This window comes from Panthera uncia, chromosome C2 (genome assembly GCF_023721935.1).
Source record: "Panthera uncia isolate 11264 chromosome C2, Puncia_PCG_1.0, whole genome shotgun sequence".
NCBI lineage: Eukaryota > Metazoa > Chordata > Mammalia > Carnivora > Felidae > Panthera > Panthera uncia.
Window position 1 is genome coordinate 134101053 of NC_064810.1, and position 16790 is coordinate 134117842.

Here is a 16790-nt window from a genome sequence, read left to right on the forward strand (position 1 = left end):
AGACAAAACAGTATAATGATCCTTACGTGCCCATTAGCCAGGTTTAACAGTTGTTAACTTATGGCCAGTCTTGGTTCTCTTCTACCCCACTCACTTTTCTCATAATTGTATTATTTTAAAGCAAATATCTGATGTCATATCACTCCATCTATAAATATTTCAGTAAACATCTCTAAAAGATAAGCCCCTTTTCTTTTCTTCTTATTTTTTAAAGATAAGCCCCTTTTAAAATAAACATAAGCCTCGGGGCACCTTGGTGGCTCAGTTAGGCATCTGACAACAGCTCAGGTCATGATCTTGTGGGGTGAGTGTGAGCCCCCCATTGGGCTCTGTGATGACAGCTCAGAGCCTGGAGCCTGCTTCCAATTCTGTGTATCCCTTTCTCTTCCCCTCCCCCGTTCATGCTCTCTCTCTCTCTCTTTCTCTCTCTCTCTCTCTCTGTCTCTCTCAAAAATAAATGAACACTTATAAAAACTAAATTATAAAAATTTACTTATCTTTTAAAAAAGATAACTAAAATACCATTAGCATACTGGAAAGTAGCATTGACTCCTTCAGTTTCTATACTTAAATCTAAATTGGATAGCCTTAGTGTTCACACATACGATTTTCATATAAGTATCATAAATTTTAAAGTTTGTTTGAATTAGCAAATACAGTTCGCATACTGCACTTGATTAAGATAAATATTCAATGTTTCTTTGACACTGTAGCTTCTCCCTTCATCTCTGTCTGTGTCCGTCTTTCTTTTGGAATTCATTTGTTGAAAGAACTGGGTCATTTCTCCTCTGGTTTCCTATACTCTGCTTTTTGCTGATTGTGTTCTCATGGTGCAGTTTAACATGTTTTTATGTTCCCTGTATTTCCTGTAAATTGGTAGTTGGATCCAGAGGCTTGATCAGAGTCAAGTTTCATTTCTTTCTTTCTTTCTTTCTTTCTTTCTTTCTTTCTTTCTTTCTTTCTTTCTTTTGCAAAACCACTTCATAGGGGGTATTGTTCTTCCTTCTGGAGGTACACAATGCATGTTTTTTTCCTCTTTTTGGGGGATAGCAGCTACCTATGAACCTCATTTGTATATCCTCAGTTCATTAGGAGTTGCAGCGTATGCTATTCCAGTGCTTCATAGCTTCTTCAGTGAGGAGAAATTCATCTCATCTACTGCTTTGATTACTCAATGGTACAGTTGATAAAAGAAAGCAAGAATGAATGCTTCATTTTTTCTCCTTTTCTTACCAGTTTTCAAAATAGTGAGCTGCTGCCCTAGCATCCTCCAGTGGTGACCAACCATCTTTTTTATTTAAATATTTTTAAAAATAGCATTATATAAAATAGAACTACCTGACGACCCAGCAATTGCACTACTAGGTTTATCCAAGGGATACGGGTGTGCTGTTTTGAAGGGACACATGCACCCCCATGTTTATAGCACCACTATCAGCAACAGCCAAAGTAGGGAAAGAGCCCAAATGTCCATCAATAGATGAATGGATAAAGAAGATGTTTTATACACACACACACACACACACACACACACACACACACACACATACACACACAATGAAGTATTAGCAATCAAAAAGAATGAAATTTTGCCATTTGCAACTATGTGGCTGGAACTGGAGGGTATTATAGTAAGCGAAATTAGAGAAAGACAAATATATGACTTCATTCATATGAGGACTTTAAGATACAAAACAGATGAACATAAGGGAAGGGAAGCAAAAATAATATAAAAACAGGGAGGGGGACAAAACAGAAGAGACTCATAAATATGGAGAACAAACAGAGGGTTACTGGAGGGGTTGTGGAGGGGGGATGGGCTCAATGGGTAAGGGGCACGAAGGAATCGACTCCTGAAATCATTGTTGCACTAGATGCTAACTTGGATGTAAATTAAAAAAATAAATTAAAATTAAAAAACTTAAATTAAAAATAGAATTATAGATTAAAATCCAGTCACATTTGGTACAATTCTATTTTCTTTAATTTTAGAGAGAGAGATAGAGTGTGAGTGGGGGAGAGAGGCAGAGAGAGAGAGAGAGAGAGAGAGAGAGAGAGAATCTCAAGCAGGCTCCATGCTTAGTGGAGCTTAATCCCACAACCCTGGGATCATGACCTGAGGCAAAATCAAGAGTTGGATACTTCACTGACTGATCCACCCAGGTGCCCAATACAATTCCATTTTTTTAAATTAAATTCTTAAATTTTATTTAAATCCAAGTTAGTTAACATATAGTGTAATAATGATTTCAGGAGTAGAATATAGTGATTTGTCACTTACATGTAACACCCAGTGCACATCCCAACAAGTGCCTTCCTTAATGCCCATCACCCATTTAGCCCATTCCCCCACCCCCACCCTTCCAGCAACCCTCAGTTTGTTCTCTGTATTTAAGAGTCTTTTATGGTTTGCCTCCCTCTTTCTATCTTATTTTTCCTTCCCTTCCCCTATGTTCATCTGTTGTGTTTCTTAAATTCCACATATGAGTGAAATCATATATTTATCTTTCTCTGACTTATTTTGCTTAGCATAATACACCCTAGTTCCATCCATGCTGTTGCAAATGGCAAGATTTCATTCTTTATGGTTATTGAGTAATATTCCATTATATACTATATATATATATATATATGTCATCTTTAACAAAAATTTTTTTTAATGTTTATTTTTGAGAGGGAGAGAGCCAGAGTGCGAGCAGGGGAGGGGCATAGAAGGAGACACAGAATAGAAAGCAGGCTTCAGGCTCTGAGTTGTCAGCACAGAGCCCAATGTGGGGCTCAATCCCACACGCTGTGAGATCAGGACTCAAGCCGAAATCAGACGCTTAACCAACTGAGCCACCCAAGTGCCCCAATATATAACATCTTCTTTATCCATTTGTCAGTTGATGGACATTTGGGCTCTTTCCATAATCTGGCTATTGTTGATAGTTCTGCTATAAATATTGTGGTGCATGTGCCCCTTTGATGGAGCATTTTTAATCCTTTGGATAAATACCTAGTAGTGCAATGGCTGGGTTGTAGGGTAGTTCTATTTTTAATTTTTTGAGGAACCTCCACACTGTTTTCCAGAGTGGCTGCCCCAGTTTGCATTCCCACCAGCAGTGCAAAAGTGATCCTCTTTCCCTGCAACCTCATCAACACCTGTTGTTTCCTGAGTTGTTAATTTTAGCCATTCTGACAGGTGTGAGGTGGTGACTCATTGTGGTTTTGATTTGTATTTTCCTGATGATGAATGATGTTGAGCATCTTTTCATGTGTCTGTTTGCCATCTGGATGTCTTCTTTCGAAAACTGTTCATGTCTTTTGCCCATTTCTTCACTGGATTATCTGTTTTTTGGGTGTTGAGTTTGATAAGTTCTTTATAGATTTTGGATACTAACCCTTTATCTGATATACATCATTTGCAAATACCTTCTCCCATTCCATTGGTTGCCTTTAGTTTTGATGATACAATTCCATTTTAATATTAGGTAGATATATACTAACTTATATTAGTATACACCCCACATCTACTTCTGTGTCCTCAGAGAAACTGAGCTCCCGTTGCTAAGACAGAGAAAGAATCATGGAACATATTGGAGATGAAATAGAGGAGGCGGTGAGGCAGAATATCCTGATCTACTGGCAATTCAAAAGAGCTTTTGGAGCATAAGAGAACATTTCAGTGGGATAGAATTGTTTTATACCTTGACTATGGCTGCATTTGTCAAAAGTCATAGAACTGTACATTTTAAAAAGGTGAATTCTCTACATATGAATTATACATAAAAGAAAATCATAATTCTAACTTGCTTTTACAAACATATTCATATTCTTCTCTATTTTTAAGTCATTTGTAGTGGCTTAATAAAAAATTATTATTAAAATGCTTGAATTTGGGGAAAAAATACATCCATAAGTCTAATTTCATTATGGTGGCTTTGTGACTTAGGGTCAATTTCTTCTTCTTTTTTTTTTATAATGTGAAAATTTGACTTAGGTAAGTTTCATTGGTTCTCACGGTTTTTGCACATTAGAATCACCTGGGAATTTTTAAAGAGACATTTATTTATTTGTTTTGAGAGAAAGAGAGAGAGTTCAAGTGGGGGAAGGACAGAGAGAGAGAGAGGGAGAGGGAGAGAGAGAATCCCAAGCAGGCTCTGCACTGTCAGCATGGAGCCCAGTGCAGGGCTCTACTCCATGAATTGTGAGGTCATGACCTGAGCCAAAATCAAGAGTTGAATGCTTAAATGACTGAGACACCCAGGCACCCCTCACCTGGGAACATTTAAAACCCTGATGTCCAGAATGTCTGAGAGTAGGAGCCAAGCATCAGTATTTAAAATTTTCTCCCTGGTGATTCCAATGTGCAGCCAAGTTTGAGAACCAATTATATGGGGTCTTCACTGGTTTTTAACCATGGCTGCATATGGAATCACTTGGGGACCTTTAAAAAAGACTGCTGTCTGGGCTGCTTCTCCCCTAGTTTTAAGTGGTCTGGGGTTGTGGCCTGAGCATTAGTATTTTTAAAAGTCTCCCAGGTGATTCTATTTTGCATTCAAAGTTGGAAACCTCTATTCTATATAGGTGTGACCTCAAAGGCTGTGTAGGGCTTGCTGTTCCTTTGCCACTTCTCTGGGATTATTGTTCTCAAAGTGTGGTCTTCAGACCAACAGCATCAGCGTTACCTGGAAAAGTGTTCCCCAAATCCTTCCCAGGTTTACTGAATGTGAAGCTCAGAGGATGTGACCCAGAAATCTGTACGTTTCAAGTCCTACAGAGGATTGTGATACACAGTACAGTGTGTGAAGCATTGCTTAGGGAATTTTGGTGGCTATTCCTTAGTTATTGGCAGTGGAGATGAACTCTCTTACTGCTAAAACCTGCAGGAAGCTCCTTGTGGATTTGGCAATTCTAGCATCTGAACCCCAGGTCAGAGAGAAATTATTTTGACACATTTGATTGCTCTTATGTCCAAGTGGTGTTATGAATGGCATGGGGCTCTAAGAATGGCCACTCTCTTCACACACAGTTATTTTAGCAAACTGTGGAAAATATGAACAATGGCATCTTTTAGATGCACCCAATTACACTGCTTTGCTATTAACATGGCCTACTTCTCTGTGATTCCGTTTCAGAATTTGTAGGTCTTCCTTTGTTGGTTCTGCTTTGATTTAAAAAAAAAAAGGAAGAAGCAAAGCTCATCCTGAAAGAGAACCACGTTTATAATAGAAAGTCCAGGGACTTCAGTGATTCCTCATCACAATGTCTTCTATTTTATCATAGCTCCATTTTTTTTTTATTTTATTGTAACAAGACTTCATAGCAAGTTGAAAAAGACGGTTTGCCCCAACTCATTTTATCCTGATTTAGAAAGATCGAAACATGTATACCTTAGAAAACAGTACTATATGGAAGAGTTTTATTCTGTACGTGGGCAGGATGGGGCACGGATCCAGTCATTTCAAATCTATGATTTGGAGTGGTGGTGGAAACTAGTAATCTTGTAGAAGACCTATCTTATGGCTTGTCAAAAATAGACATAAAAAGTAAAACTGGCAAAATCCTTAATAAATGAAACTGCAGTTGAAGATCAAAAATGTGATTGTCTCCAGTGTTGTATGACACCTCACCTCTTCCTCCAACAAAGATCTGCAGATTCTAAAACAGACTCACACTTTGCCTCTTTCTCCCCACCCAAATATTTTAATATTTAAACTACATAATTGACAGGATGGAGCAGTAAAACATGTCTTAAACGTAGCCCTAGTCACTTTGCTAAGTATGTATACCATCTATATATTTGGACTTGATGTTTGAATTGCCCTAACACAATTTCATTTCTTCTTTTTTTTTAAATTTTGTAAGACTTTATATTTTTTAGAGTGGTTTTGGATTCCCAGCAAAATTAAGAAGAAGGTCCAGAGATTTTCATGTACCCTCTGCCCCCATATATGCAGTCTCCCCCATTATCAATATCCCTCACAGAGTGGTACATGTGTTACAGTCGACAAGTTCACACTGACACATTATGGTCACTCAGAGTCCATACTTTACATTATGGCTAACTCCTGGTGGTGTGCATTCTATGGGTCTAGACAAATGTATAATGGCACGTATCCATCATTATGGCATTGTACCCGGTACTTTCATTGCTAACAATCCCCTGTTCTTTGCCTATTCATCCCTCCCCATGCCACGCTTGGCAACCTGCACCCCTGCTCACCATCAACTACTGATCTTTTTATTGTCTCCATAGTTTTGCCTTTTCCAGAATATCATACAGGTGGGATCATATAGGATGTACTATTTCATATTGGTTTCTTTCACTTAATGATATGTATTTAAGGTTGCTTCATGTCTTTTCTGCCTCGGTCTTTTTAGCACTGAAGAATATTCCATTGTGTGGTGGACCACAGCTTATCCACTCATCTACTGAACGACATCCTGATTGCTTTTACATTTCAGCAATCATGAATAAGCTGCAATAAACATCCACAGTGCAGGTTATACTGTGGATATGTTTTCAGCTCCTTTGGGTAAACACCAAGGAGTGAGATTGCTGGATCAGATGCTTAATTTTGTAAGAAACTGCTTCAAACTATCTTTGAATGTAGTGGTATCATTTTGCTTCACCACCAGCAGTGAATGAGAGTTCTTAACGCTCTACAACTTTGCAAACATTAGGTGTTGTCAGTGTTCCACATTTTGGCCATTCTAGTGGTACCCCATTGTTTCTTTATATTTTTAATTTTGTTTGTTCATTCGTTTTGTGTTTTAGATTCCACACGTAAGTGAAATCATATGGTATTTGTCTTTCTCTGCCTGACTTATTTCACTTAGCATAATACCCTCTAGGTCCATCCATGTTGCCGCAAATGGCAAGATCTCATCCTTTTTTATGGCTGAGTAATATATTCCATTGTATATATACCACATCTTCTTCATCAGTTCATCTCTTAATGGACACTTGAGTTGCTTCCATAGTTTGGCTGTTGTAAATAATGCTGCAATAAATATAGGGGTTTGTATATTTTTTTGATTTAGTGTTTTCATTTTTTTCAGGTAAATACTTTTTTCCAAAATAGTGGCTGCACCAAGTTACATTCCGACCAATCGTGCATAAGTGTTCCTTTTTCCCTACATCCTCACCAACACTTGTTATTTATTGTTTTTTTGATACTAGCCATTGGAATAGAGGTGATATCTCATTGTGGTTTTAATTTACATTTCCCTGATAATTAATGATGTTGAGCATCTTTTGATGTGTCAGTTGGCTATCTTTGGAAAAATGTCTCTTCAGGTCCTCTGCCCATTTTTAATCAGATTATTCTTTTTGTGTGTGTCAAGTTGTGTAAGTTCTTTATATATATTGGATATTAACCCTTTATCACATATCATTTGCAAATGTATCCTCCCATAGAAGAAGATTGCCTGTTTGTTATTTTGTTGATGGTTCCCTTCAGTGTGCAAAAAGCTTTTTATTTTGGTGTGGTCTCAATAGTTTATTTTTTCTTTTGTTTCCCTTGCCTGAGGAGACACGCCTAGAAAAATGTTGCTAAGGCTGATGTCCAAGAGGTTACTGCCTGTGTTTTCTTTTAGGGGTTTTATTATTTTAGGTCTCACATTTAGGTCTTTAATCCATTTCAAGTTTGTTTTTGTGTGTGCCGCAAGAAAGTAGTATTTCGTTCTTTTGCATGTAGCTGTCCAGCTTTTGTTGAAGAGATATTCCCCGCCCGGCATTGTGTATGCTTGCTTCCTTTGTCATAGATTAATTGGCCATATAAGGGTGGGTTTATTTGGGGGCTTCCTATTCAGTTATATTGATCTGTGCATTTGTTTTAGTGCCAGTACCATTCTGTTTTTATTACTGTAGATTTGCAGTATATCTTGAAATCTGGCAGTGTGAGAACTCCAATTTTGTTTTTCTTTCTGGAGAGTGCTTTGGCTATTCGGGGTCTTTTGTGGTTCCATATAAATTTTAAGATTATTTGTTTTAGTTCTGTGAAAAATACTATTGGTATTTTGATAGGCAATACATCAAATCTGTAGATTGCCTTGGGTAGCATGGAAATTTTAGCAATATTAATTCTTTCAACCTATGAGCATGTATATCTTTCTTGTTTGTATTGTCTTCAATATCTTTTATATCAATTTTAATAGTTTTTCAGAGCACAACACTTCGACCTCATTGGTTAAATTAATCTTTAGGTATTTGATTCTTTTTGATGCAATTGTGAATGGGATTGTTTTCTTAATTTCTCTATCCACTACTTTGTTTTTACTCTATGGAAAGCAACAGATTCCTGTATGTTAATTTTGTATCCTTCAATCTTACTAAATTCACTTATTATTAATTCTAACAATTTTTTGCTGGATTCTTTAGAGTTTTCTGTATGTTGTATCATATCATTTGCAAATAGTGGCAGTTTTACTTCTTTCCTACCAATTTGGATGTGTTTTATGTCTTGGAAGATTGTATGTTTCTAGGGATTTATCCACTTTTTCTAGGTGGTCCAAATTATTGGCATATAATTTTTTTTATCACTGTAAGTGATCGATCTCCTAACTTTACTATGTCTTTGCTTTTCCTCATGAAATTTCTTCCTTACTTCTAGTAATGGTCTTCTCTTTCCACTTGAACATGTGCTTTCTTACGTTTCTTGTAAGGCTGCTTTCGTGGTGTTGAATTCCTTTAACTTTAATTTCTCTGGGAAACGCTTTCTCTCTCTTTCAATTCTGAATGATAATCTTGCCAAGTAGAGCATTCTTGGCTGTACGTGTCTTCCTTTCACCACTTTTAATATATCATGGCACTCCTTTCTGGCCTGCAAAGTTTCTGCTGAAAAATCAACTGATAGCCTTATGGACTTTCTCTTGTACTTAACTGTTTGCTGTGCTCTTGCTGCTTTTAAGATTCTCTCTTTTTCTTTACAGTTTGCTAATTTAATAGTTGTATGTCTTCGTGTGGACCTCCTTGGTTGGGTTCATCTTGTGTGGGGCTTTTTGTGCTTTCTGGACCTGGACCTCTGTCTCCTTCTCTGAGTTTGAGAGGTTTTAACTATTATTTCTTCAAATAAGTTTTCTGCCTTTTTTTCTTTCTCTTCTCCTTCTGGGACTTCTCTAATGGGAATGTTAGTATGCTTGATGTAGCTCTAGAGGTCCCTCAACTTATCCTCTTTTTTTTTTTTTTTTTGGTCTTCTTTTTTCTTTGCTCTTCAGTTTGGTTTCTTCCACTGTTCTCTCTTCCAAATCACTGATCTGTTGTTTTGCATCCTCTAATTGCTGTTGATTCCCTTTAGTGAATTTTTCATTTCAGTTAGTATATTCTTCAGCTCTGACTGGTTCTTTTGTATATTTCTGTCTGTTTGTGGAAGTTCTCACTGAATTTATCCCCTATTCTCTCAAGCCTGTTTTGTGTCTTTATGAACATTACTTTGAACTCTTTATCAGGTAATTGCTTATCTCTGTTTTGTTTATGTATTTCTCTGGCGTTTGTCTTATTCTTTCATTTGGAACACATTCCACTGTCTTTACATTTTGTCTCACTCTCTGTGTTTGTTTCTATGTATTAGGCATGTCAGCTATATCTCCTACTCTTAAAAATAGTGTCTTATGTAGAACATGTCCTGTGGTGCCCTGTAGTAGTATCTCCCTTAGTCACCAGAACCAGGCACTCCTGGAGTGTCTGTTGTGTGGACTGTATGTGCCCTCTTGTTCTGCCTGGGCTGCAACTGCTGCTGGTACTTTGGGTGTTGGGGCTGTCCTTGACCTGGTTCTTAGCAATCATTGGCCACAACTGCTGTGAGTGCACTGGTGGGCAGGACTTACCCACTAGTGGCTGGCTGAGAGGCACAGTTGTACCTACTGCAGGGATGGATGCTGGTGGGCAGGGCTGGTTCTCAGTCTAGGTGGCTGCAATGAATTGCCATGACTGCTGCAGGTGCGCTGGTGGACAGAGCTTTTCTCCAGTGTGGCTTGCTGAGAGGTTGGACTATAGCTACTGTGGATGCATTGGTGGGTGGGGCTAGCTCCCTCCTTCCCCAAGGAAGGATTTACTCCAGAGGGGCATTGGTCCTGTCAGCGCCTGCCCACTAGGTATGGTGGTGTGGGAGCCACTTTGGAGGGGTGCCTGCCAGGCAGGTGGATCCACAGGGGAATGCTGGATAGGGCAAGTGGTGCTAACAAGGTTGATGGAGAGTTTTCAGAACTGATACCCAGAAGCATCTGACTAGGTAGGCTGAAGGAGGGCAAGAAAAATGGTGCCCACTACCACTTCTGTTCCCAGAGGGAGTTCCACAGATCTCTGACCCTCTGGCACATGTCCTAAACTTAGTCTATAAATCTTTTCACATATTATCTAGGTACTTCTCAAACTGTTCCTTTTGGTTTGGGTCTCAGACTGAGTGATATAGTGTGCTGGCTCTTTAAAAGCACATATTCATTTTCCTATAGATCTCTGGCTCTCCCTGAGTTAAGCCCTGCTGATTTTTAAAGCTCCATAAATTCAGCTGCACTGATTTTCAAAGCCAGCCATTATAGGTTTTCCAGGGACAGAGATGCCTGGTGTGGGGCTTGATCCCCTCACTGTTCCATCCTTGTGATATCCTTCCTGATTGTGGGCAGCCCCTCTGGGGGTTTGGTTCCTGACCAGGCCTCTACCCCTTCTGCCCTTTTGATATGACCTACTCTTTATGTGTTCAGCTATCATTGATCTCTTCTGCTAGTCTTTAGCTTGTTTTCAGAGTGAGTTGGAATACACAAGAGTTGTTACCTTGGTGTGTTCATGGGAGGTGGTAAACACAGAATCTTCCTACTCCATCACCTTCTAAGTGATCCCTTTGTTTCGTTGTTCTTCCTTTTCTCTTCTTTCTTTCTTTCTTTCTTTCTTTCTTTCTTTCTTTCTTTCTTTCTTTCGCATTTCATCTCAATCCTATCCAGTTGTTTGTATATTAGTTACAATAATTTGGGAATAAAGGCTTTGAATAAGAGACTTTAGTGAATGAGCTGATGATTAAAAGGAGATTAAGATTTTGAATTATTACAATGAAAAATTTAAGAAAAGATTCTGAAATGTTAGAGTATGACATTTAAATCCCCATGTTCCAAATAATTTAATCTAAATATTACCTTAAGGTAAATAAGAGAAACGAAGTGGCAATTAGAGTACTTTGTTAAAATAATTCTTGGTTTTGGATGGCAGCTGAGAATAAGAAATGGAATTGAATGTTTAAAAAAGTCTTTGATTAAATAGTAGAATGGAATTTAGGGAGGATGCCCACGAGTCAGAATGAAAATCTTTGGTAGTGAAAGTTTTTATGCTATTTAGTTCTTGTACTGAAAGGGAGTTTTCCACACTAAATTTTGGGTTGTAATTTTTATTGAAATAAGTACTTTGTAGTAACTTCAGAATACCTTCTCTGTGAGTGAGGTTCTAAGATTTGCTGGGCCAGCCTCAAGTTTTGAAGGGCCTGTAGGAAAATTCTCTTGGGCGGCTCAGGGCTCTGGCACAGTGATGGGAATGTGACTGTGTAAATAGCAGGTACAGGATTAGCTAACCCTCCTGGGATGTGCAGAACTAAGAAGCCTACTTCTGTAAACATGGAAACCAGTTTAAAAAGAACCAAAGGGATGTGGATTCTTTTATTGGAGCTAAAAATAAGGTCTACTTAAAGTCTCTGCATTTGGGGATGCAGATTTTTGCTTAAATTTAACTTTAGGCTTATTTTTCCTTTAGCATGCTGACTGTAACCAAATAATTTAGATTTTTCACCCTTCCTTTGTTGAGCTATGGAAATTTACAGTTATTGTAAAGAAGAAAGAGGTGTGTTTGCGGGGAAGTATGTGACTATGAGCATGGATATGGGTATATGGAATGTGCAGGGTAGAGGATTTGAAAGGAAAGTGTGAAAAAGCAGAGAATAACAGACGAATTTGAGAATTATGACTTTAATTTATTTAATCTCTTAGAACTTAATATAAATTAAATCTAGCTAAGGAGATACATTTTTATAGAAAATTGTGTTCATTTATTTCACGATATTCCATCCCCGTCCTCAGGTTTTTTTCATTTCATCTTTTAATCTTCATCTTTCCTAAAGATCAACTCTGTGCCTTGTTTAATTTTTGTGCCTATAAGTTAGTCAGAAAATATAATGGCATATGAAGACTCAGCCACCAGATGCACAGAGCTATGCCTGCAGGAAGGAAGCAGAGTTTGTAGATGGGCTGTTTTATATCCATATTTCAAGAGGAGTTCACATTGCCTTCTTCTGACTCTCTAAAACTAAGAACTGCATTTCCACCCGGTATGCTGGTGAGGTAATAAATTACATTTACAAGATTAGGGCTAGTTCCTTAGAAACACTTCTAACACTTTTAGGTCCTAGTTTTTCATGATCAGAGTGACCACCTTTTATTATACCAGTACTTTTGTGCCAGTAACACATAAACCAAAGCCAAAAAGTCAAAAATAACAACAACAAAGCCATCTGAAAATAAACTCTTGATGTGTGTTGGAAAACAAAGGAGACATGTCTTTACATCATGTTTGAGCCTCTGAAAACACTTGGTTATCTGTTCTTGGCTATTCAAGTGGCCTAATACAAATGTATTAGTTATCCATTGCTGAATTACAAATTACCCTGAAAGCATCCTCTGAGATGGCCCTCAGCAGCTTAAAACAGTAACCTTCCTTCTATTACACAAGGAGTGGCTTCGCTAGGTGGTTCTGACTCAGGGTCTCCCATGAGGTTGCAGTCAAGATGTTGGGCGGACTGAATGCTGTTCTGGGGCTGTAGGTTGGCTTCCATAGAGTGTCAAGTTAGTGCTGGCTCTTGGTAGGAGACCTCTGTTCTTGCTGTGCAGACCTCTGCATAGACCTAATAGAGTACCCCCACAACATGGCAGCCAGCTCCCCTCAGAGGGAGCAATCCAAGAAAGGGCAGGGTAGAATTCACAGTGTTTATGACCTAACTTTGGAAGTCACACACTCTCACTTTCACAGTATTCTCTGGTTATGCAGTCCAGGCCTATTATAGATGAAAAGGTATGAAAACCAGGAGATGGAGGGCATTAGGGCCATTGTGGAGACTGGCTACCACAACGTGCATTTCCAAAAGTCATGAAGAAAAATGAGACTAGGACTGAGGGCTTGGAATCTTTTAATTGACTATAACAATTGATATTCTTTATTTCAGGAAATGTTTAATCCCATTACTTTAAATGTCATATCTAGAATTTTGCACTCTATCTTGGCTTTAAAAAAAAGAAGGTTACTGAGGACAGGCATGCAGCCTTTAGATCAAATCACATAAGGGTCAGAAGAGAACTAACAGTCCACTAAAGGTCAGGCACTTACCATGAATTCTTTCTCTCATTTATGCCTCACAACAACCCTTGGAGATGAATGGTGTTAGTCTCATTTAACAGAGTCAAAAATTATGGTCCAGAGAAATTCAGTAATTTGCTCATAGTCATAGAGCTCCTAAGTAGTTGTCTTGATTCAAATCTAGGTTTGTTTGATGATACAGTTTGTGAGTTTCTTATTGCATTGTATAGCAGTGGGCTGTCCACTCCAGTGGGGTGGGTCCCAGTGCCTGCTGTCCTCATTGGTGAGTACAGGGCATCTTGCAGGCAGATAGTAGGCAATTGATAAATATTTGTTGAATGAATGAAATTAATGAATGTCTGTATATTCTGAAATTACCACCAGAAAGATACATTTTGATCCTCAGAGATGGCCCTTTGGATATAATTGAGACTTCAGACCTAGATGAATTATACCCCAGAACATTTGAAAAAAAATATCTGCTTATAACTAGATGAAATGACCTTAACAGACATGGGTAGCAGTGTCTGATATATATCACGTTCTCAAAAATTGTTTCATTCCTCACTTTGCATTTGTAGAAATTTTGTCTAAATCACTGCATGATTGGGAAAACATGTATACTTCCACAAAAAAAAGCTACAGAGGTTATAAGATATAGCTATTGATAGATAGCTATCTTTGCCATCAATTAGTGACAAAATTTTAGTGTAAATTGACAAAGGAGTGGTTTAGGTCGTTTTAGAGTACAGTGATCATTGGGAGCTAGCCTTGGTATAGGCAAGACAACCTGGTCCTAGGCTGTCTGGTCTTTTGCCCCAACTTTTTAATATTTATTTTTTCTATCTTTGCCTTTTCCCATAGTCTAGCAAGTTGATTTATGGTGGGAATTTAGGACCGTGTGGTATCAGTTCAACCTTCAGAGTGGCATGAGACTAAAGGTCAGCACATGGGAAGTCGTTCATGTCTATGTGACAAAGCCCAATAAAAACTCTGGACACCAAGGCTCAGATGAGTTTCTCTCATTGGTGATACCCCACGTGTATTGTTACACATGATTGCCAAGAGAATTTAGTGCAGTCCATTTGTAATAAACTGTAATCTGAGTATAATAGCTTTCAGTGAGTTGGTGGGTCCATAAAGTGAATTATGAAACCTGATGGTGGTCTCAGGGACCACTGAGCTTTTAATTGGTGTCAGAAGTGAGGGCAGTCTTGGGGACTTCTCTAACTCCAGCAACTGGCCATTCACTTGTGTGTGGAAAAAAAAACTTATAATGGCCTTGGGGGTCCTAAATATAACCTCTGCCTACCTGTCCAGTCTTGTTTTGTATCACTTTCTGACTCACACATTACCCACAACCACATTGTCCCTTTGTTTCTTGGATGTGGCCATAGCTTCTTTGCATGCAGCAATTTTTTTTTGGTTATATTACTATGGTTCCAAATACTTACAGGGTTGATTATTTTATTAAGGTCTCATTTAAACATGTTATCCCTTCCAAGATGCTTTCCCCGATTACTCACACTAAAATAGCTTCATTTACTCACTACTCCAGCATTTATCACTTTTTGCCATGATCTTATTCATTTGACTACTTGTTTATCTGTCTTCCTCTACAGAAAGCAAAAAAACTTGTCTATTTTGTCATTGTTGTGTGCAAGTGCCTAGGATGGCAACGAGTGCATTTTGGACATTTATGAAATATTTGTTAAATAGAGTAATAAAATGTATTTCCTTTAAAAAATAGAAAAAGCAAGCTGGAGGATCAGAATACTATTATAAGCCATAGTATATTTTATATTAAAAGATATTTAACAAACTGTCTTTCAGTATCTGTGCATCCAAGCATAACTAGTTGAGAGTTGATGAATAAATCTGTTTTCACTGTTGGTGTACATTGACGTTTTCTTTAGCATTTTAATTAATGAATTGACAGAACATATGTATTATCTCTTTGTGTGCATATATATAAAGTTTTATATATATATATATATATATATACACACACATATATACATAGTTATATGTAATATAGAGGGAATTTTCAAATAAGACAAACTTGAGATTCAGACAATTAAAATTTGAAAAGATTAGACCAGGTAGGAAAATTGAACAGACTTTTATTTATTTATTTATTTAATTTTATTTTAACGTTTATTTTTGAGACAGAGAGAGACAGAGCATGAACGGGGGAGGGGCAGAGAGAGAGGGAGACACAGAATCGGAAGCAGGCTCCAGGCTCTGAGCCATCAGCCCAGAGCCTGACGCGGGGCTCGAACCCGCAGACCGTGAGATCGTGACCTGAGCTGAAGTCGGACGGTTAACCGACTGAGCCACCCAGGCGCCCCGAACAGAGACTTTTAAACATGAAATTGAATTAGGATAAATTTAAATTATTGCCCTCAGTTTAAAATATAAGGCTAAGGAAAGATCTTAGAAGCCCCTATTCTATAGGAAATAGCTAAGGAAACTGAAGATGTTAAACTTGAAAAAGTGAAGGTTTAAGGAGATGTGATAATTTGTCTTCTAAATACCACAAATTATTTAGATAATTTGTATCTAAAGACTATCACGTAAAACAGGGATTAGATTTATTTTGGATAATCCTACAGCTACAAATGAAACCAGGACTTGGAATTTTCAAGCAAAGGTAGATTTGGGTAAGGGAAAATGTTCTAGCAGAGCTGTTTACAGTGTAAATGGGCAGCTTGAGAAGTGTTGACCTCCCCTGTTGCCATTTAAAGTGGTTAAACATGATCTGAGTGGCCGTATACTAGTAGATTTGTGGGAAGCTGAACTGCATACTTTTTAAAGACTGCAATAGGTCTCAGACTCTCATGGTTTAAAAAAATCTAAGGACCCATTTCTAGGATCTTAGAGAATCCAAGGACCAGATCTTTAAGACAACATGATATGGCAGGGTCAATGATAGCAGATTTAGCAAGGGGTAGACATTCTGGCCACAAATTCTTTGACCCTTCTCTCATCACTAAGTGAGCCTGAATGACTCACTTTAATTGGTACAATGCAGTAGAAATGATCTGCATGATTTGTGAGGCTAGATTAGAAAGGCTGGTACAGCTTTCACTTGATATTCCCTTGGGATGTTCACCCTTGGAACCCAGTCTGTGCTCAAGTCCAGAATTATACCTATTGAGTGACTTTCCTAAAGCATTTAACTCTCCCTCATTTAGCAGTCACACGGCGAGACCACATGTAAATATTCCAGGCACGTCTCCAGCTAAGGACCCAGCTGAAAGCCAGCATCAACTAACAGATATGTGAGTGAGTAAGTAAGTCTTCAGATGGGTCTATCACCTAGTCTTTGAGCCCCCCAGGGGTGCTGCATGGAACAGAGATGAGATGTCGCCATTGATCCCTGCCAAAATTGCAGGATTTTTGAGTGTTTTAGCAATTTTACCTTTGGTGAGGCATGGTGAGGTGAGGTCAGAGGCAGATCAAGAGAAAGAGGCCA